The following is a 22,615-nucleotide window of genomic DNA, read 5'->3' as shown; positions in this document are numbered from 1 at the left end:
GTCTGTAATATTTATCATAGGTACACTTCAACTGTGAGAGACGGAATCTAAAACAAAAATCCAGAAAATCACATTGTATGATTTTTAAGTAATTAATTTGCATTTTATTGCATGACATAAGTATTTGATACATCAGAAAAGCAGAACTTAATATTTGGTACAGAAACCTTTGTTTGCAATTACAGAGATCATACGTTTCCTGGAGTTCTTGACCAGGTTTGCACACACTGCAGCAGGGATTTTGTCCCACTCCTCCATACAGACCTTCTCCAGATCCTTCAGGTTTCGGGGTTGTCGCTGGGCAATACGGACTTTCAGCGCCCTCCAAAGATTTTCTATTGGGTTCAGGTCTGGAGACTGGCTAGGCCACTCCAGGACCTTGAGATGCTTCTTACGGAGCCACTCCTTAGTTTCCCTGGCTGTGTGTTTCGGGTCGTTGTCATGCTGGAAGACCCAGCCACGACCCATCTTCAATGCTCTTACTGAGGGAAGGAGGTTGTTGGCCAAGATCTCGCGATACATGGCCCCATCCATCCTCCCCTCAATACGGTGCAGTCGTCCTGTCCCCTTTGCAGAAAAGCATCCCCAAAGAATGATGTTTCCACCTCCATGCTTCACGGTTGGGATGGTGTTCTTGGGGTTGTACTCATCCTTCTTCTTCCTCCAAACACGTCAAGTGGAGTTTAGACCAAAAAGCTCAATTTTTGTCTCATCAGACCACATGACCTTCTCCCATTCTTCCTCTGGATCATCCAGATGGTCATTGGCAAACTTCAGACGGGCCTGGACATGCCCTGGCTTGAGCAGGGGGACCTTGCGTGCGCTGCAGTATTTTAATCCATGACGGCGTAGTGTGTTACTAATGGTTTTCTTTGAGACTGTGGTCCCAGCTCTCTTCCAGCTCTCTTCATTGACCAGGTCCTGCCGTGTAGTTCTGGGCTGATCCCTCACCTTCCTCATGATCATTGATGCCCCACGAGGTGAGATCTTGCATGGAGCCCCAGACCGAGGATGATTGACCGTCATCTTGAACTTCTTCCATTTTCTAATAATTGCGCCAACAGTTGTTGCCTTCTCACCAAGCTGCTTGCCTATTGTCCTGTAGCCCATCCCAGCCTTGTGCAGGTCTACAATTTTATCCCTGATGTCCTTACACAGCTCTCTGGTCTTGGCCATTGTGGAGAGGTTGGAGTCTGTTTGATTGAGTGTGTGGACAGGTGTCTTTTATACAGGTAACAAGTTCAAACAGGTGCAGTTAATACAGGTAATGAGTGGAGAACAGGAGGGCTTCTTAAAGAAAAACTAACAGGTCTGTGAGAGCCGGAATTCTTACTGGTTGGAAGGTGATCAAATACTTATGTCTTGCAATAAAATGCAAATTAATTACTTAAAAATCATACAATGTGATTTTCTGGATTTTTGTTTTAGATTCCGTCTCTCACAGTTGAAGTGTACCTATGATAAAAATTACAGACCTCTACATGCTTTGTAAGTAGGAAAACCTGCAAAATCGGCAGTGTATCAAATACTTGTTCTCCCCACTGTATATAGGAGTGGTTAAAACAAGCTAATAATGGTCCTTTGAGTATATCAAAAAAAGTTTTGTATACTTCCACTGGTATGCCATCCAGCCCTGGAGTTTTCCCATCCTTAAAGGCCCCAATTGCATCAAGCAGTTCCTCCTCTGTAATTTGGCCTTCACATGAGTCTTTCTGTACAGATGTTAATTTTACATTATTAATAGGAAAAAAATCCATACAATTAGTTTCAGTTAGTGGAGATGGAGGAGCCTGAAACGAAAACATATTCTTAAAGTACTTTACTTTACTTCCTCTTTCAAAATATCATTTGGTGAATCATGCGTGACTCCATCATTTGTAACAAGTTTTAATACATTTTTTTTGGTAGCATTTCTATATTGAAGATTGAAAAAGAATTTGGTGCATTTTTCCCCATATTCCATCCAGTTCGCTTTATTTTTATAATATATTACACTGGATCTTTCTTGAATAAGTTCCTCCATTTCTTTTTGTTTTTCCTCTAACTTATTCTGTGCCTCTATGGTACCGTTTTTATTGCTATCTAACTGTACTGTTAGTCCTTCAATTTCCTTTGTTAATATGGACTCTTTTGATCTAAATTCCCTTTGTTTTATAGATGAGTACTGAATTGCATGGCCTCTAAAGGCACACTTAAAAGTGTCCCATACAATAAGGGGATCTGCTGTACCTATGTTATGTCTGAAAAAGTCAGTTATAAAATCTTCTGTCCTAGTTCTAAACAATTTATCATCTAGTAGACTTTGATTAAATTTCCAATATCCTCGCCCACGTGGAAATTCTGTAAGAGAAATATATATGCCAATTATGTGATGATCCGACCGCATTCTGTCCCCTATCAACACTTTTTTAACTTTTGGCGCCAGAGAGAATGGTATAAGAAAGTAGTCAAGACGACTAGCTTGATTCAGCCTCCGCCATGTATATCTCACTAAATCAGGGTATTTAAGTCTCCATATATCCACTAATTCCAATATATCCATGACATTCATGATTTCCTTAAGTGCCTGAGGGTGATAGTTTGTAGTGTGATTTCCTTTCCGGTCTATAGAGGTATTTAAGACCGTATTAAAATCTCCCACTATAATAATAGAGTCTAGTGTTGCTTGTAGAGTTGATAAATTCTTATATATATTTTCAAAGAAGCTTGGATCATCATTATTCGGACCGTATAGGTTAACAAGCCATATTTGTTTATTGTCCAATAACATATTTAAAATAATCCATCTACCTTGAGGATCTGTTTGGACAATTTGCACATTTGGATCAAAATTATTGTTAATTAAAACCATCACCCCTTTTGAATTTCTTTGCCCATGGGAGAAATATATTTTGCCCCCCCAGTTCTTTTTCCACAAAACTTCATCTAAAACTGTTGAATGGGTTTCCTGTAAACAATAGATATTATAATCCTTCTCTTTTAGCCAGGTAAATACTGATCGTCTTTTCTTATTATCTGCTAAGCCATTACAATTGTAACTGGCTATACTTATTTCACCACTTACCATAATGAGACACACCTTTCATTCTTTTAATCAGAATATATTTTTGTAAACGTACTATTAAAAAGTAACATAATGATTGAGTGTCTATATAGTTGTACCATGATATTTGCATTTCTACTAAGTAAACCTCCAATTGGTCCCTACTATTCCACCCGCTAAAAGGCCTCATCTCGAGATGGCTTGTCATCCCAATGCCCGGCAGACCACCCTCGACCCCCTGTATCCCATAGCCCTGAACCGACTGGGATCCATTCTTTGAAAAGAGCATACAGTGCCATTTACCGAATTGAAGTAGATCAATTGCCATATGCATTTCCATTGCCCTCACCTCGATTTGTATTATATATATCTGTGGATCATCCTCTATTGTCCCTAACATCTTTTACTTCTTCCTTCGCAACAGTTGTGGGATACACACATACACCCACACACTCAGCCCTTACCCCCACACAACCATAAGCTCACTTTCTCAACAATTGCACCATCCCAGAGCCCAACTCAAGATGGGTCATGATTTACAAATGCACTTGCAGTTGCAGCTGCATGAGAAGGCCTGCAAGACCGCACAAAAAATGAGCAAATATTGAGAGATTTATTTACCATTGTCACATCCTAGATAATGGAGGTCAAATGTACACCTTATTCCTGAAACACCCACAATACGGCCACCCGTCATGACCATGTCCCCACGCATCTCCATGCAGTCCGACTTTGATTTTGTGCCGCCAGGGCCACAATAATATACCCCCTCTCTGAATGTCCGAGTGTGACCCCCTCCCCATGGGTTACTGCAGATAGTGTTGCCAGCACTGCCACTGCCTGGGTGGGGGCACCCCACCGGAATCCCCACCGGCTAGGTACAAGGTCGTCAAGGTTCTCATTAGCAGCTTTGAGAATTTCCTTGTATATTATGCTCTCCCTTTAGGGGGCTTTGGCTTTGCAGGACCAACCCTGCCAAGCAGGCTCAGAATCTTGAGGGGGCAGTGCTGCTCTTGGGCTCTGATCTCATTTTAGCTGCATACAGACCGCTTACAGCGAGCACATAAAACAGTTAGGGACTTCTCCTTAGTATCTGGGTCATTCAGGTGGGTGTCTAGGGTATAGTGCCATGGACCGTACCATTAAAATAGGATAATAAATAATTGTAAAAAAAATGTAGTTCTCCATGATAGGACAATAAATAAATAAGACGTATAATTCATTATAAAAGTATATCCATCATCTGAACAACATTGAAAGCCCTCTCATACCCGGCTCACAGCAATACATTGGCTCTGGGATATGCAACCATTTCATTACTCACTCACTCAACTTTCCAAACATAGCAAATAAAATAAAAAATAAACACAAACCATACCATCCACACATACTGTGCCTTCTGTTTACTTAGTTTTTATCTTCACTATGTTGAATTAGTGCTTGTGTGTTCAATTAGTTTTATGTGAAGATTTATAGAAAAGCTATATTTTTTATTGTATTGTTACAATCAGTAACCGGGCTTGAATTGTGTTTATTTCCCTCGTCTATGAGAATTTTGTAATTTTTAAAATAACCATGGAGTAGTCTTTGTGTCTCTGAACAACTGGTTATTAATATATAGTTTATCAACGACGAGAGCTACTCGTTTCGCTTTTAATCTATTTTCTTTGAAAATTGGATACAGAACTTTGCGCCGTTCTGCAATTTCCTTCGGAAACTGATCATTCATGCCAATTTTGGTCCCAGCAAGTCTTTTACCTAGGCTTTTAACCATTATTTTATCTTTAAATGATGCAAATTTGGCAACGATTGGGCGTTCGTACCTCTGCCCTCTCTGTCCGAAGCGGTGAACGCGTTCAAGTTGGATTTTGTCGATAACTTCGCGTGGAATCTGAAGTGCTGTAAGGAGGAAGTCTCTAACTATAGATTCAGGAACTTCTCCTTCTTTTTCTTGGATACCTGTAAGTACCAAATTCTCTCTCATGGATCTAGTTTGTATGTCCAGTAAGGCTTCCTTCAGAACGGTGTTCTCCTTTTTAATTCCATTCATTTCGGTTTCATACATTCCAAGATGGCGTAGCAGTCGGACGTGTGTTTTTGTCTTGTCCCGTGTAAATAATCGTTTTCCTCGTTTTTTCCGTTTATATTTTAATCTCACTTTCCATCTACGGACTGAATATACTCTCCTGCAACCCCCAACACCCAATGTGGTACGGATCTGCTATTTTTATACTTTAGAACCGGAACCCCCATCAGAAGCTAGCCAGCTAACTAACTACTAGCTAGTTATCAGTTAGTCACTGCTAGTGGTCTTTACCGTTAACTCGGACACCAGCCAGCCTCAGCTTGGTCAATACATGCCAGTCTGCACAGCGCGATATCAACCCAGAGAATATCGGACTGCTTTTTCTCTACCAAATCTCCAGATTACTACCGCAAGCTCTGGACCTTTACACCGGATCAGATAGCTAGCTGCAATCTGAGTGGCTACTCCTGGCTAACGTCTCTGTCCCGAAGCAAGCAACAGTTAGCCTTGAGCTAGCCTCGAGCTAGGCCAATCTCCCGGCTAGCCGAAGAGGTCCTCCGGCTAATTCTTGTGCTACAATACATATTTTGCCAATTGGCCTGGACCTTTTTTTGCCGACACAGAGCCCTGCCAATCCATCACAACTGGTCTAAATCAGCTACAAGCTAATTTAGCCACCTTCTGCACAGACACCAGCCCTGTTATTAGCCTGGATATTACTCACCAATTTACCAGCATCGGACTGTCTCTCGACAACAACGCCGGATTCCTGCCGTAATCCCTGAGCCACTACTTCTGATCCTCACAGCTAGCTTGCAGCTAGCGCAGCTAGCGCCACTGCCACGAAGCTAGCACCAGTTAGCAAACACAATTCTACAATTCACAACCTCTCTTTCGCCATCGCCATCCGGCTTGGATTCTCTGTCGACACGACCACGTCTGGTCTGCAGACGTATACCCCACCCGCTGTGCCCTCAACCGGCCTCCGTCTGAGCAGACCCCCTCCGTCTGAGCAGACCACCCCCCGGGCTACTAACTTTAAACGCCGCGTGCTAGCTTAGTGGAGGCCTCCCTGCTCCATCTACGGCTGCCCCCTGGACACTATGATCACTTGGATACATAGCTGATGCCTGATTGACTGTCCATTAATTCACGGTACTCCATTCTGTTTATTTGTGTTTTATCTGTCGGCTCTGTGCTTTAACTCAGGATCTGTGTGTAGTTAATCCGACCCTCTCTGCCTAGTCGTCGCCATTTTTACCTGTTGTTGCTGTGTTAGACTAGCACCCTGTTATTGCTGCTGTTATCTTACCTGTTGTTTTAGCTAGCTCTCCCAATCAAGACCTGCAATCACTTTATGCCTTATTGTATGTCTCTCTCAAATATCAATATGCCTTGCATACTGTTGTTCAGGCTAGTTATCATTATCATTGTTTTGGTTTGCAATGGACCCCGTAGTTCCACTCTCCGTACCTCTGATACCTCCTTTGTCCCACCCCCCACACATGCGGTGACCTCACCCATTGAGACCAGCATGTCCAGAGATACAACCTCTCTTATCATCACCCAGTGCCTGGGCTTGCCTCCGCTGTACCCGTGCCCCACCATACCCCTGTCTGCACATTATGCCCAGAATCTATTCTACCACGCCCATAAATCTGCTCCTTTTATTCTTTGTCCCCAACGCTCTAGGCGACCAGTTTTGATAGCCTTTAGCCGCACCCTCATCCTACTACTCCTCTGTTCCTCGGGTGATGTGGAGGTAAACCCAGGCCCTGCATGTCCCCAGTCACCCTCATTTGTTGACTTCTGTGATCGAAAAAGCCTTGGCCTCATGCATGTCAACATCAGAAGCCTCCTCCCTAAGTTTGCCTTACTCACCGCTTTAGCACACTCTGCCCTGATGTCCTTGCCGTGTCCGAATCCTGGCTTAGGAAGGCCACCAAAAATTCTGGGATTTCCATACCCAACTATAACACTTTCTGTCAAGATAGAACTGCCAAAGGGGGAGGAGTTGCAATCTACTGCAGAGATAGCCTGCAAAGTTCTGTCATACTTTCCAGGTCTATGCCCAAACAGTTCGAACTTCTAATTTTAAAAATTAATCTCTCCAGAAATAAGTCTCTCACTGTTGCCGCCTGCTACCGACCCCCCTCAGCTCCCAGCTGTGCCCTGGACACCATCTGTGAATTGATCGCTCCCCATCTAGCTTCAGAGTTTGTTCTGTTAGGTGACCTAAACTGGGATATGCTTAACACCCCGGCAGTCCTACAATCCAAGCTTGATGCCCTCAATCTCACACAAATCATCAAGGAACCTACCAGGTACAACTCTAAATCCGTCAGCATGGGCACCCTAATAGACATTATCCTGACCAACCTGCCCTCCAAATACACCTCTGCTGTCTTCAATCAAGATCTCAGCGATCACTGCCTCATTGCCTGTATCCGCCACGGGTCCGCGGTCAAACGACCACCCCTCATCACTGTCAAACGCTCCCTAAAACACTTCTGCGAGCAGGCCTTTCTAATCGACCTGGCCCGGGTACCCTGGAAGGATATTGACCTCATCACGTCAGTTGAGGATGCCTGGTCATTCTTTAAAAGTTACTTCCTCACCATATTAGACAAGCATGCTCCGTTCAAAAAATGCAGAACCAAGAACAGATATAGCCCTTGGTTCACTCCAGACCTGACTGCCCTCGACCAGCACAAAAACATCCTGTGGCGAACTGCAATAGCATCGAAGAGCCCCCGCGATATGCAACTGTTCAGGGAAGTCAGGAACCAATACACGCAGTCAGTCAGGAAAGCAAAGGCCAGCTTTTTCAAGCAGAAATTTGCATCCTGTAGCTCTAACTCCAAAAAGTTCTGGGATACTGTAAAGTCCATGGAAAACAAGAGCACCTCCTCCCAGCTGCCCACTGCACTGAGGCTAGGTAACACGGTCACCACTGATAAGTCCGTGATAATCGAAAACTTCAACAAACATTTCTCAATGGCTGGCCATGCCTTCCTCCTGGCGACTCCAACCTTGGCCAACAGCCCCGCCCCCCCCGCTGCTACTCGCCCAAGCCTCCCCAGCTTCTCCTTTACCCATATCCAGATAGCAGATGTTCTGAAAGAGCTGGAAAACTTGGACCCATACAAATCAGCTGGGCTTGACAATCTGGACCCCCTATTTCTGAAACTGTCCGCCGCCATTGTCGCACCCCCTATTACCAGCCTGTTCAACCTCTCCTTCGTATCATCTGAGATCCCCAAGGATTGGAAAGCTGCCGCGGTCATCCCCCTCTTCAAAGGGGGAGACACCCTGGACCCAAACTGTTACAGACCTACAGTGGGGAGAACAAGTATTTGATACACTGCCGATTTTGCAGGTTTTCCTACTTACAAAGCATGTAGAGGTCTGTAATTTTTATCATAGGTACACTTCAACTGTGAGAGACGGAATCTAAAACAAAAATCCAGAAAATCACATTGTATGATTTTTAAGTAATTAATTTGCATTTTATTGCATGACATAAGTATTTGATCACCTACCGACCAGTAAGAATTCCGGCTCTCACAGACCTGTTAGTTTTTCTTTAAGAAGCCCACCTGTTCTCCACTCATTACCTGTATTAACTGCACCTGTTTGAGCTCGTTACCTGTATAAAAGACACCTGTCCACACACTCAATCAAACAGACTCCAACCTCTCCACAATGGCCAAGACCAGAGAGATGTGTAAGGACATCAGGGGTAAATTGTAGACCTGCACAAGGCTGGGATGGGCTACAGGACAATAGGCAAGCAGCTTGGTGAGAAGGCAACAACTGTTGGCGCAATTATTCGAAAATGGAAGAAGTTCAAGATGACGGTCAATCACCCTCGGTCTGGGGCTCCATGCAAGATCTCACCTCGTGGGGCATCAATGATCATGAGGAAGGTGAGGGATCAGCCCAGAACTACACGGCAGGACCTGGTCAATGACCTGAAGAGAGCTGGGATCACAGTCTCAAAGAAAACCATTAGTAACACACTACGCCGTCATGGATTAAAATCCTGCAGCGCACGCAAGGTCCCCCTGCTCAAGCCAGCGCATGTCCAGGCCCATCTGAAGTTTGCCAATGACCCTCTGGATGATCCAGAGGAGGAGTGGGAGAAGGTCATGTGGTTTGATGAGACAAAAATTGAGCTTTTTGGTCTAAACTCCACTCGCCGTGTTTGGAGGAAGAAGAAGGATGAGTACAACCCCAAGAACACCATCCCAACCGTGAAGCATGGAGGTGGAAACATCATTCTTTGGGGATGCTTTTCTGCAAAGGGGACAGGACGACTGCACCGTATTGAGGGGAGGATGTATGGGGCCATGTATCGCGAGATCTTGGCCAACAACCTCCTTCCCTCAGTAAGAGCATTGAAGATGGGTCGTGGCTGGGTCTTCCAGCATGACAACGACCCGAAACACACAGCCAGGGCAACTAAGGAGTGGCTCCGTAAGAAGCATCTCAAGGTCCTGGAGTGGCCTAGCCAGTCTCCAGACCTGAACCCAATAGAAAATCTTTGGAGGGAGCTGAAAGTCCGTATTGCCCAGCAACAGCCCCGAAACCTGAAGGATCTGGAGAAGGTCTGTATGGAGGAGTGGGCCAAAATCCCTGCTGCAGTGTGTGCAAACCTGGTCAAGAACTACAGGAAACGTATGATCTCTGTAATTGCAAACAAAGGTTTCTGTACCAAATATTAAGTTCTGCTTTTCTGATGTATCAAATACTTATGTCATGCAATAAAATGCAAATTAATTACTTAAAAATCATACAATGTGATTTTCTGGATTTTTGTTTTAGATTCCGTCTCCCACAGTTGAAGTGTACCTATGATAAAAATTACAGACCTCTACATGCTTTGTAAGTAGGAAAACTTGCAAAATCGGCAATGTATCAAATACTTGTTCTCCCCACTGTATATCCATCCTGCCCTGCCTATCTAAGGTCTTCGAAAGCCAAGTCAACAAACAGATCACTGACCATCTCGAATCCCACCGTACCTTCTCCGCTGTGCAATCCGGTTTCCGAGCCGGTCACGGGTGCACCTCAGCCACGCTCAAGGTACTAAACGATATCATAACCGCCATCGATAAAAGACATTACTGTGCAGCCGTCTTCATCGACCTGGCCAAGGCTTTCGACTCTGTCAATCACCATATTCTTATCGGCAGACTCAGTAGCCTCGGTTTTTCTAATGACTGCCTTGCCTGGTTCACCAACTACTTTGCAGACAGAGTTCAGTGTGTCAAATCGGAGGGCATGTTGTCCGGTCCTCTGGCAGTCTCTATGGGGGTACCACAGGGTTCAATTCTCGGGCCGACTCTTTTCTCTGTATACATCAATGATGTTGCTCTTGCTGCGGGCGATTCCCTGATCCACCTCTACGCAGACGACACCATTCTATATACTTCCGGCCCTTCCTTGGACACTGTGCTATCTAACCTCCAAACGAGCTTCAATGCCATACAACACTCCTTCCGTGGCCTCCAACTGCTCTTAAACGCTAGTAAAACCAAATGCATGCTCTTCAACCGTTCGCTGCCTGCACCCGCACGCCCGACTAGCATCACCACCCTGGACGGTTCTGACCTAGAATATGTGGACATCTATAAGTACCTAGGTGTCTGGCTAGACTGCAAACTCTCCTTCCAGACTCATATCAAACATCTCCAATCCAAAATCAAATCAAGAATCGGCTTTCTATTCCGCAACAAAGCCTCCTTCACTCACGCCGCCAAACTTACCCTAGTAAAACTGACTATCCTACCGATCCTCGACTTCGGCGATGTCATCTACAAAATAGCTTCCAATACTCTACTCAGCAAACTGGATGCAGTTTATCACAGTGCCATTCGTGTTGTTACTAAAGCACCTTATACGACCCACCACTGCGACCTGTATGCCCTAGTCGGCTGGCCCTCGCTACATGTTCGTCGTCAGACCCACTGGCTCCAGGTCATCTACAAGGCTATGCTAGGTAAAGTGCCGCCTTATCTCAGTTCACTGGTCACGATGGCTACACCCACCCGCAGCACGCGCTCCAGCAGGTGTATCTCACTGATCATCCCTAAAGCCAAAACCTCATTTGGACGCCTTTCCTTCCAGTTCTCTGCTGCCTGCGACTGGAACGAATTGCAAAAATCTCTGAAGTTGGAGACTTTTATCTCCCTCAACAACTTTAAAAATCTGCTATCCGAGCAGCTAACCGATCGCTGCAGCTGTACATAGTCCATCTGTAAACTACCCACCCAATTTACCTACCTCACCCCCCATACTGCTTTTATTTATTTACTTTTCTGCTCTTTTGCACACCAGTATCTCTTCTTGCACATGATCATCTGATGATTTATCACTCCAGTGTTAATCTGCTAAATTGTAATTATTCGATTTATTGCCTACCTCATGCCGTTTGCACACATTGTATATAGATTCTCTTTTTTTTTCTACCATGTTATTGACTTGTTTATTGTTTACTCCATGTGTAACTCTGTGTTGTCTGTTCACACTGCTATGCTTTATCTTGGCCAGGTCGCAGTTGCAAATGAGAACTTGTTCTCAACTAGCCTACCTGGTTAAATAAAGGTGAAATAAAAAAATAAAAAATCTTATTGACTGTCCCTTTTAGCTTGTGTGTTTCCTTCTCCAATGTCGCAGCTTTTTCATCACTCATCTCTAGGCTTGCCTTCAACTCTTTTATATCCTTACTAACTAGTTCAAGTATACCCAGTTTGTCATTTATTGATTTTAACAGATCGGTTTCGACCTTTACCATTCCCGGTGTATTAAATATTAAATCATCAGTGTCTGTAGAAGAGTCACGTTTTCGTTTTGTAATCGGTTCCCCTGTCTTACTCTCCGTCATGTTTGGTTGTTGCCTGTTTTCGTAATATTTGTCGATAAATGTCTCTAGTTTTAGGATTTGTTTTGTGTTATTGTCCAGATTGAAGGTTATCACTCACCAGATTATGTAGTGCTAATATTTTAGTCTAATTTAGCAGATATTTCGAATTCTATGTTTTATCTTGAGGTGCTCTACATAAATCCCTTCAGTCCGCCATTGCCATTACCCTTACGTTACCTTTACGTCATTACGTCCCCCCCTGGTCTGAGAATTGATGGGCCTAGCCTATTGCCACTTTGATGATTTATGATTGGCCGCCATTCTTGTGAAACGCAAGAGCAGCAGCATAAATGACAACATTTCTTTCTCTCTCTACCGTAGCAGTCAGGCTCGTATCTGTATATTGGCCCTTCCGGACAAGTCAGTTAAAATAACAATACCCCAGACCAGATCCGACCCAGAACCGTGACATTATTTAGAACACTGCATCCGAACCCACTCGGGTCCCGGATCGAGTCTTGGGTATTCGTGTACAGGTGGATCAGTGAAGAACTATAGTTTAGACATATACATGGCAATTGTCATTATCTCAAAGGGTGTGTCCTCTCAAAACCAGTCTTATGGTCTAATGCTCTCTTTCACAAGGCATCAGGAGTGGCACACAGCACACACAACATAAAGATTAGGCTCAGTTAAACGCATCTGTAAAGACATACAGCATGACACATACCAGAGACCATCCTATCAGATCTGACCCAGACCCGTGACATTATTTACAATTCTGGATCTGGACCCACGCTTGGGTACTCGGGTACAGATAGGACAAGACTAACTACCAATTGGATATTACGAAATTGGGGAGAGAAAGGGTTAAAAAGTACAAAAAAACACACACACGCAGCGTTTTCAACTTACATATTTGATGCACTTATGACATACATGATTACATATGTTCATTTATACCAGGGGTGTCAAAGTCAAATGGACGGAGGGCCAAATAAAAAATTTAGCTACAAGCCGAGGGCCGGACTGTTCGAATGTTCATTGAAAAATTTTTAAATGACGCATATAGTCTAGTGAACCTAATTGAACCTACTGAAAACCTAACAAATATATTCCAATATGATCAGATAAATAAAGCAATATTTTCTTATGGCTCTGTCAGTAATCTTTAATTTTCAACAGACACAAAAGACAAATTTCCTTTATATAAAAATCCCCATAACATGAACATTAAATGAAAGAAACCGGTATTCAAGGCACCATCAGTAGCCTATATTTTCTATTTTAGCAAAAGTGGGCTAAATTTACTTCAAAGAAAAAAACAATAATAGCAATTTTCTATCATCCACTCAACTGAAATATTTTTAAAATATAATTGGATTGAAATACAATAAAATAAAGTGCAAAAATCTATTAATCAAAAACAACACTTTGTTTAAGGAGAAGTAACATGCAGTGAAAACAAATATTAAACTTTAACTTTTAAACTTGAACTGAGTAAAAACTCTAAATATGTGATTGCACAGTAATGTTCACTTGTTTGAGGTTGAGGGTGATACTTGGTGGTGTCCCATCTTTTCCACAAGTTCATCAATGTTCGGGGTAAGGCTCTGAGCTGAGGAAATCCTCAGAATTGAGTGGAGGTGTTCAGCAGTAAGTCGACTTCTGTGTGATGTTTTGTTCAGGTTCATCAAAGAAAACAGTTGTTCACACAGGTATGTGCTGCCAAACATAGACAACGTTTGAGCAGCCTGGATGCGCAGCTGGGGCATTGTGTCGGGGAGGAAACGGGCGAACTCCGCAGCACCCACTGCCGCATATTTTGCCCTCAGTGCATCATTGCATTGGAGGTCAATCAACTCCATTTGGAGGTTTGGTGGTGAGCTTTCCACGTCAACAGCAAATGGGTTACCGAGCAGTTCCAACCTGCTTTTTTGTGCTTCAAAGTCAGCAAATCGGCGTCGAAAGTCAGCGGCAAGCATACCTATTTTATCAGCCAACTGTGCGCTCGGGAACGCACTGGTAGAGAGCTTCTCTTTCATGGTCTGGCAGCTGGGAAAGTGGCTCAAATTTTCTTTCCGCATCTGCGTCTCCCACAGAGTCAGTTTGGTTTTAAATGCCTTCACTGTACTGTACATATCAGAGATGACATGATCCCGACCCTGCAGCTGCAAGTTCATTGCATTCAGATGACTCGTAATGTCACACAGAAAAGCCATTTCACACAGAAACATTTCGTCTCGGAGTTGTGTTGTGTCTTTCCCTTTGCTGTCCAAGAACAGACAAATCTCCTCACGAAGCTCGAAACATCTTTGAAGCACCTTTCCCTGGCTTAGCCATCGCACCTCTGTGTGATAAGGCAAATCACCATGCTCCGTTTCTAACTCCGTCAGAAATGCCTTGAACTGGCGGTGATTCAAACCTTTGGCTCTGATAAAGTTAACTGTGCGCGTGATGATGCTCATTACATGCTCCATTTTCAAGGCTTTACCGCACAACGCTTCCTGGTGTATGATACAATGATAAGCTGTCAGCTCACCTGTCGCGTTTTCCTCTTGCATCTTTTCCCGTATCTTCGCCACCAGTCCGCTCCTGTGTCCACACATCGCAGGTGCTCCGTCGGTTGTCAAACCCACGAGTTTTTCCCAAGGCAGCTCCATCTCATTTACACAGCAGCCTACTGCTCGGTGCGTCACCGTTGCATTGTGGGAAATGTAGTATTGGTGCGTGTAAAAGATCTGCGGGCTGCCGGCTTGCTGCGGTCTGCGGGCCGGTTCTAATAATAAATCAAGATCATCCCAGGGGCCGTAAAAAACCTTCTCGCGGGCCGGATGTGGCCCGCGGGCCTTGACTCTGACATATATGATTTATACAGTAATTATTGATCAACATGTCCTCGCCTAGGATTTTTTACTCACACCCTCTTAGCTCACGGCATTCAGATCTTTCTGTTATGCCACCATGTTTGTGTCAGTTTATCAGTTAATTTGACTATTGATTTGATTTATTTATGTCAACAATTTTAGGCAGGGTTTCCCAAACTCGGTCCTCGGGACCCCAAGGGGTGTACACTTTGGTTTATATTAGAGGTTGACCGATTATGACTTTTCAACGCCGATACCGATAATTGGAGGACCAAAAAAAGCCGATACCGATTAAATCGGACGATTTTTATATAATAATGACAATTACAACAATACTGAATGAACAATGAACATTTTTATTTTAACTTAATATAATACAATATAATCAATGTAGTCTCAAATAAATAATGAAACATGTTCAATTTGGTTTAAATACTGCAAAAACAGTGTAGAAAGTAAAAGTGCAATACGTGCCATGTAAAAGAGCTAACGTTTAAGGTCCTTGCACAGAAAACATGAGAACATATGAAAGCTGGTGGTTCAATATTACCAGTTCTTCAATTTTCCCAGTTAAGAAGTTTTAGGTTGTAGTTATTATAGGACTATTTCTCTCTACACCATTTGTATTTCATAGACCTTTGACTATTGGATGTTCTTATAGGCACTATAGTATTGCCTGCCTAATCTCGGGAGTTGATAGGCTTGAAGTCATAAACAGAGCTGTGCTTCGAGCATTGCGAAAAGCTGCTGGCAAATGGAGGAAAGTGCGGTTTGAATGAATGCTTACGAGCCTGCTGCTGCCTACCACCACTCAGTCAGACTGCTATATAAAATATCAAATCATGGACTTAATTATAATATAATAAACACAGAAATACGAGCCTTTGGTCATTAATATGGTCAAATCCGGAAAGTATCATTTCGAAAACAAAACGTTTATTCTTTCAGTGAAATACGGAACCGTTCCGCATTTTATCGAACAGGTGGCAACCCTAAGTCTAAATATTGCTGTTACATTCCACAACTTTAAATGTTATGTCATAATAAATGTAAAATTCTGGCAAATTAGTTGACAGTTTGCAACGAGCTAGGCGGTCCAAACTGTTGCATATACCCGGACTCTGCTTGTACTGAACGCAAAATAAGTGACACAATTTCCCTCGTTAATATTGCCTGCTAACATGAATTACTTTTAACTAAATATGCAGGTTTAAAAAAATATATACTTCTGTGTATTGATTTTAAGAAAGGCATTGATGTTTATGGTTAAGTACATTTGTGCAAAGATTGTGCTTTTTTTGGCAATGCTCTTTTGTTAAATCATCACCCGTTTGGCAAATTTGAAGTAGGCTGTGATCCGATGATAAATTAACAGGCACCGCAGCACAAGCTAGTTAACCTAGTAATATCATCAACCATGTGTAGTTAACTAGTGATTATGTGAAGATTGATGGTTTTTTATAAGATACGTTTAATGCTAGCTAGGAACTTACCTTGGCTCCTTGCAGCCACAAGGTCCTTACAGGTGGTCAGCCTGCCACGCAGTTTCCTCGTGGATTGCAATGTAATCGGCATCCAAAAAGGACGAATACCGATTGTTATGAAAACTTGAAATCGGCCCTAATTAATCAGCCATGACGATTAATCGGTCGACCACTAGTTATAACATCTACCGAAAAGACAGAAATGCAATAGGGGCGGTTAGCGGGCTATATTCAGAACCATATTGCTGTAAAGCTTAGAGACGATCTAATGTTAAATAATCTGCCTCACCTAAAGACCATTCTTGTGGGAAGCTGCTATAGACCAAGTGCTAACAGTCAGTATCTGAATAATATGTTTTGAAATGCTTGATAATGTATGTGATATCAACAGAGAAGTATATTTTCTGGGTGATTTAAACAATGACTGGCTATCATCAAGCTGCCTACTCAGGAAAAAACTTCAAACTGTAACCAGTGCCTGCAACCTGGATCAGGCTGTCAGTCAACCTACCAGAGTAATTACAAACAGCACAGGAATTAAATCAACATGTATTGATCACATTTTTACTAACGCTGCAGATATTTGCATTAAAGCAGTATCCAAATCCATAGGATGTAGTGATCACAATATAATAGCCATATCTAGGAAAACCAAAGTTCCAAAGGCTGGGCCTAATATAGTGTATAAGAGGTCATACAAGAAGTTGTGTAGTGATTCATATGTTGATGATGTAAAGAATATTTGCTGGTCTGTGGTGTGTAATGAGGAGCAACCAAACGCTGCACTTGACACATTTATGAAACTACTTATTCCAGTTACTAATAAGCACACACCCATTAAGAAAATGACCGTAAAAACGGTTAAATCCCATTGGATTGATGAGGAATTGAAAAATTGTATGGTTGAGAGTGATGAGGCAAAAGGTATGGCAAATAAGTCTGGCAGCCCAACTGATTGGCAAACGTACTGCAAATTAAGAAATCATGTGACTAAACTAAATAATAATAAACTAAACTATGAAACAAAGTTAAATTATATAAAGAATGATAGTAAAAAGCTTTGGTGCACTTTAAATTAAATTGTGGGAACAAAAGCCAACTCTGCTCCTTCATTTATTGAATCAGATGGCTCACTCATCACAAAGCCTACTGATATGGCAAACTACTTTAATGACTTTTTCATTGGCAAGATAAGCAAACTTAGGGATGACATGCCAGCAACAAACGCTGACACTACACATCCATGTATATCGGACCAAATTATGAAAGACAAGAATTGTACTTTTGAATTCCGTAAAATCAGTGTGGAAGAGGTGAAAATGATTGTTGTCTATCAACAATGACAAGCCACCAGGGTCTGACAATCTAGATGGAAAATGACTGAGGATAATAGCAGACGATATTGCCACTCCTATGTGCCACATCTTCAGTTTAAGCCTACTAGAGAGCGTGTGCCCTCAGGCCTGGAGGGAAGTCATTCCGCTACCCAAGAATAGTAAAGCCCCCTTTACTGGCTCAAACAGCTGACCAATCAGCCTGTTACCAACCCTTAGTAAACTTCTGCCGAAAATTGTGTTTGACCAGATACAATGCTATTTTACAGTAAACAAATTGACAACAGAATTTCAGCATGCTTATAGGGAAGGACCCTCAACAAGCACAGCACTTGATGATACAATTATTGCGGGGGCTGTCTTGTTAGACTTCAGTGCAGCTTTTGACATTATCGATCATAGTCTGCTGCTGGAAAAATGTATGTGTTATGGCTTTACACCCCCTGCTATAATGTGGATAAAGAGTTACTTGTCTAACAGAACACAGAGGGTGTTCTTTAATGGAAGCCTATCAAATACAATCCAGTTAGAATCAGGAATTCCCCAGGGTAGCTGTTATGGCCCTTTGCTTTTTTCAATTTTTGCATTGTATTTGGAACAAAAGACTCACTAAACCCTAACCTCAACTAAATCTTGTAATAAATTATGTGGAACTTGAGCAAGTTGAGATGACTAAACTGCTTGGAGTAACACTAAATTGAACTGTCATGGTCAAAACATATTGATGCAGTAGTAGCTAAGATGGGGAGAAGTCTGTTTATAATAAAGCGATGCTCTGCCTTCTTAACAACACTATCAACAAGGCAGGTTCTACAGGCCCCAGTTTTGTCGCACCTTGACTACTGTTCAGTTGTGTGGTCAGGTGCCACAAAAAAGGACTTAGGAAAATTGCAATTGGCACAGAACAGGGCAGCCCGGCTGGCCCTTGGATGTACACAGAGAGCTAATTAATAATATTATTAATAATATGCATGTCAAGCTCTACTGGCTGAAAGTGGAGGAGAGATTGACTTCATAACTACTTTTATTTATGAGAGTTATTGACATGTTGAATGCACCGAGCTGTCTGTCCAAACTACTGGCACACAGCTCGGACACCCATGCATACCCCACAAAACATGCCACAAGAGGTCTCTTCACAGTCCCCAAGTCCAGAACAGACTATGGGAGGCACACAGTACACAGTACTACATAGAGCCTTGACTACATCAAGTAACTGACGCAGAAGTAAAATTAGATTTAAAAAAAACATAAAAAACACCTTATGGAACAGCGGGGACTGTGAAGCAACACAAACATTGGCACAGACACATGCATACACACACACATAACATACGCACTATACATACACATGGATTTAGTACTGTAGATATGTGGTAGTGGTAGGGGCCTGAGGGCACACAGTGTGTTGTGAAATCTGTGAATGTATTGTAATGTTTTAAAATTGTAGAAACTGCCTTAATTTTGCTGGACCCCAGGAAATGGGGATCCATAACAAATACAAATACCAACCCACCCACACGCATGCATAGACGCCATACACTCACGACATACGCTTCTGCTACTCTCTATTATCTATCCTTGCCTAGTCACTTTACCCCTACCTATATGTACAGAACATAGCTACTTCAATTACCTCGTACCCCTGCACATCGACTCAGTACTGATACTCCCTATATATAGCCATGTTATTTGTACTTGTTATTCACTGTGTATTTATTCCTCGTGTTACTATTTCTATTTTTTATATCTTATCTTTAACTGTGCATTGTTGGAAAGGGTACCTGTAAGTAAGAATTTCACTGTTAGTCTACACCTGTTATCTATGAAACGTGACAAATACAAAAAAAATTGAGTTCAGATGTGTGGCAAACTCGTTATGGGTGACAATCTATGCTAGATTCGAAAGAGACTGCCATCATGCGTGTTATTTTGTTAACTTGGTCCCATGGATGTGAATGGTCTCCACATCTCTCATTCTTAGTGTTTCCTATGTTTCACTAACCAGTCTCTGAGCTTTACATACATCATGTCAATAGACCCCAAGGAAGCTGTCAGCTACAGATGCCAATGCCCCTTATTGACTCCGCCCCTCCCCCACCATTGTACACACACAGCAGTGGATGATTGTCCCCAGAACAAAGAGCCTGGGGGGTTATGTGGAGAACTGAAGACCAACATTCCAATCACAATGCTAAGGGTGTCCAGCAGGTTCATTTAGGCCTGCTACACACTTACTCAACCTGGTCTCAGAGCATTTCGTGTTATTCTGTATGTTCAACACTACCTCAATGTAGCTGAGGAAACAAAGCTTCCAGTTGAAAAGAAGGTCTTCAGTGTGAGGGAGAACGAGACGGTCGCACTTTTTAATAGAGTGAACCTAATTATGCCCGCTGTTCCTGCGGGTCTCAAAAGATAAAAAATATATACTTTAATGGGCGCAAAACTTCGCTGTCTCTTTGGTTGGTTTCAATCGTTTCCCCGTCCCATCTTTGTTCAGTGTGTCAGTTTCACATACACAATAGTTCTCATCAATAACACATTCTATAACCAGTCAACTACAACAATGGATGTATTTTGACATGGAAAATAGCGGTCATGTGGTAAAACAGTCTCTGTTTGATGAAGTGTTCATTGTTAGCGATGAATATGTTTCAGGGTTCAGTAAACATGACCTAGGTTGTCGACACTGTTTAAAAAAAAAACGTGTCTCATGTTATTCCCCGGTCTCTCACATCAGTGAACTGTAATCAATAGCTGAGGAATGGGTTATTCATTGATTAGAGTTGCCCTACTGATAACATTATTAATTAAAAGAGGGACATGTGAACCTTCAAGGCTCGCAGACAATCGCACACACGGCGCGCGCGGAAATAAACTGTACGGTGGTAGTAAGACTGTGACAAACGCCAGAGTAGCTACATCTAAGCGCTATGTTAGTGACCCAGTGATGCATAGGCAATTTTAAATCGGTATCGACTCACGAAAGATGCTACAATATGAGTACACAGAGCCTAGGTGCCACACAAATTAGTTTGCTTACCTATTACACAAGGTGCGTCGGTACTTCCGAGTACTCCGCGTATCCCAGTCAACTGAATCCAAAAAAGCCGCTGTCTCACCACTCCAGTCACACAAGCCGCACGCACATATTGCCAGTTCCGAACCAGAATGTCACATGAACTACATGTTCAATCCGACCGTGCTCAACACTGCTGCCCTGGGGAGCCATACAGTTTGTTCAAGCGAAACACAATAAGAGGACGGCGGGGGCGCATCCCCTCAAATCCTGGGACCACTGACAACCGTAGATGGATAACAACACGGTGGCGGCAACAGGCTTGGCTAGCAGTACGAGCATCATATGTGATTAAGCTACCGCGCGGTCCACAAGATATTCATGAGAGGCGGGCAGAGACTCTGTGCCACCCAAGCACGAAAGGACTTGGGTTTTCGTGGCGGGAGTATGGCGGTGGAATTTTAATGAGGACATATTGTTGCAACAGCAGGCACATCTTTTTTTGTTGTTGTCCTTACTCAGATTAGGGGCTGTTTCATTGTATTCAGAGCATTCATTCTTCCGTTAAGAAAAGAAGTGCAGGCTGCCTGGAGGCCAGTGACAGGGGAGCACTAACAAGCTTACAAAGGTCATATTGACAAATGAAACAAGACCCTCTAACACCCGTATCTGGCCCGCCATGCACTTCAATCCCGCCCGCGAGACATTAAAAAGTGTTTTTTTGGTACCCCTTTTTTCTCCCCAATTTCGTGGTATCCAATTGTTAGTTACAGTCCTGTCCCATCGCTGCAACTCCGGTACGGACTCGGGAGAGGCGAAGGTCGAGAGCCGTGCATCCTCCGAAACACGACCCAGCCAAGCCGCTTCCCGCTTAACCCGGAAGCCAGCCGCACCAATGTGTCGGATGAAACACCGTACACCTGGCGACCGTGTCAGCGTGCATGCGCTAGAGCGCGTTGGGACAAGGACATCTCGGCCTGCCAAACCCTCTCCTAACCAGGACGACGCTGGGCCAATTGTGCGCCGCCTCATGGGTGACACAGCCTGGGATCGAACCCGGGTCTGTAGTGACACCTCAAGCTAGCCGTTAGCTGTCTTATCGGCTGCTATCTGAATAAGTATATCGGACAATTATTATTATTCTTTTTTTTTCTTTTTTTTTTCTTGGGTCACTATATCTATTTTGCCAATTTGGATTGATCCCCTCTACCACACGGAACCCCACTAACCTACCGACGGAAACGCACGAGGTATCTACAAATAGACTTCCATACTATGCTATTTTGCTACCGATAGCCATCTACCCGGCCAGCTGTCTGGATCGCCGTGACCCCAACCAACCTCTACTCACTGGACCCTTATTGATCACTCGATTAAGCATGCCTCTCCTTAATGTAAATATGCCTTGTCCATTGCTGTTCTGGTTAGTGTTTATTGGCTTATTTCACTGTAGAGCCTCTAGCCCTGCTCACTATACCATATCCAACCTCACAGTTCCACCACCCACATATGCGATGACATCACCTGGTTTCAATTATGTTTCTAGAGACAATATCTCTCTCATCATCACTCAATACCTAGGTTTACCTCCACTGTATTCACATCCTACCATACCTTTGTCTGTACATTATTCCTTTAAGCTATTTTATCGCCCCGCGAAACTTCCTTTTACTCTCTGCTCTAGAAGTTCTAGACGACCAATTCTCATAGCTTTTAGCCGTACCCTTATCCTACTCCTCCTCTGTTCCTCTGGTGATGTAGAGGTGAATCCAGGCCCTGCAGTACCTAGCTCCACTCCTATTCCCCAGGCGCTCTCTTTTGATGACTTCTGTAACCGTAATAGCCTTGGCTTCATGCATGTTAACATTAGAAGCCTCCTCCCTAAGTTTGTTTTGTTCACTGCTTTAGCACACTCTGCCAACCCGGATGTTTTAGCCGTGTCTGAATCCTGGCTTAGAAAGACCACCAAAAATT

General features: G+C 43.2%; 1 protein-coding gene across 1 annotated transcript in view; it reads right to left on the bottom strand.

Annotated features, from left to right (window-relative positions):
- Nucleotides 1-21,041, bottom strand: part of tmem108 (transmembrane protein 108) — a 116,901-nt gene extending 95,860 nt beyond the window's left edge. The window contains exon 1 of the mRNA XM_071415258.1: nucleotides 20,666-21,041. The gene's annotated coding sequence lies outside the window, so the exon portion shown is untranslated. The remainder of the gene's footprint in view (nucleotides 1-20,665) is intronic.
- Nucleotides 21,042-22,615: the final 1,574 nt, after the last annotated feature.

This window comes from Salvelinus alpinus, chromosome 8, assembly GCF_045679555.1.
Source record: "Salvelinus alpinus chromosome 8, SLU_Salpinus.1, whole genome shotgun sequence".
Taxonomy (NCBI): domain Eukaryota; kingdom Metazoa; phylum Chordata; class Actinopteri; order Salmoniformes; family Salmonidae; genus Salvelinus; species Salvelinus alpinus.
This window is presented reverse-complemented; position numbering and strand designations above follow the sequence as displayed.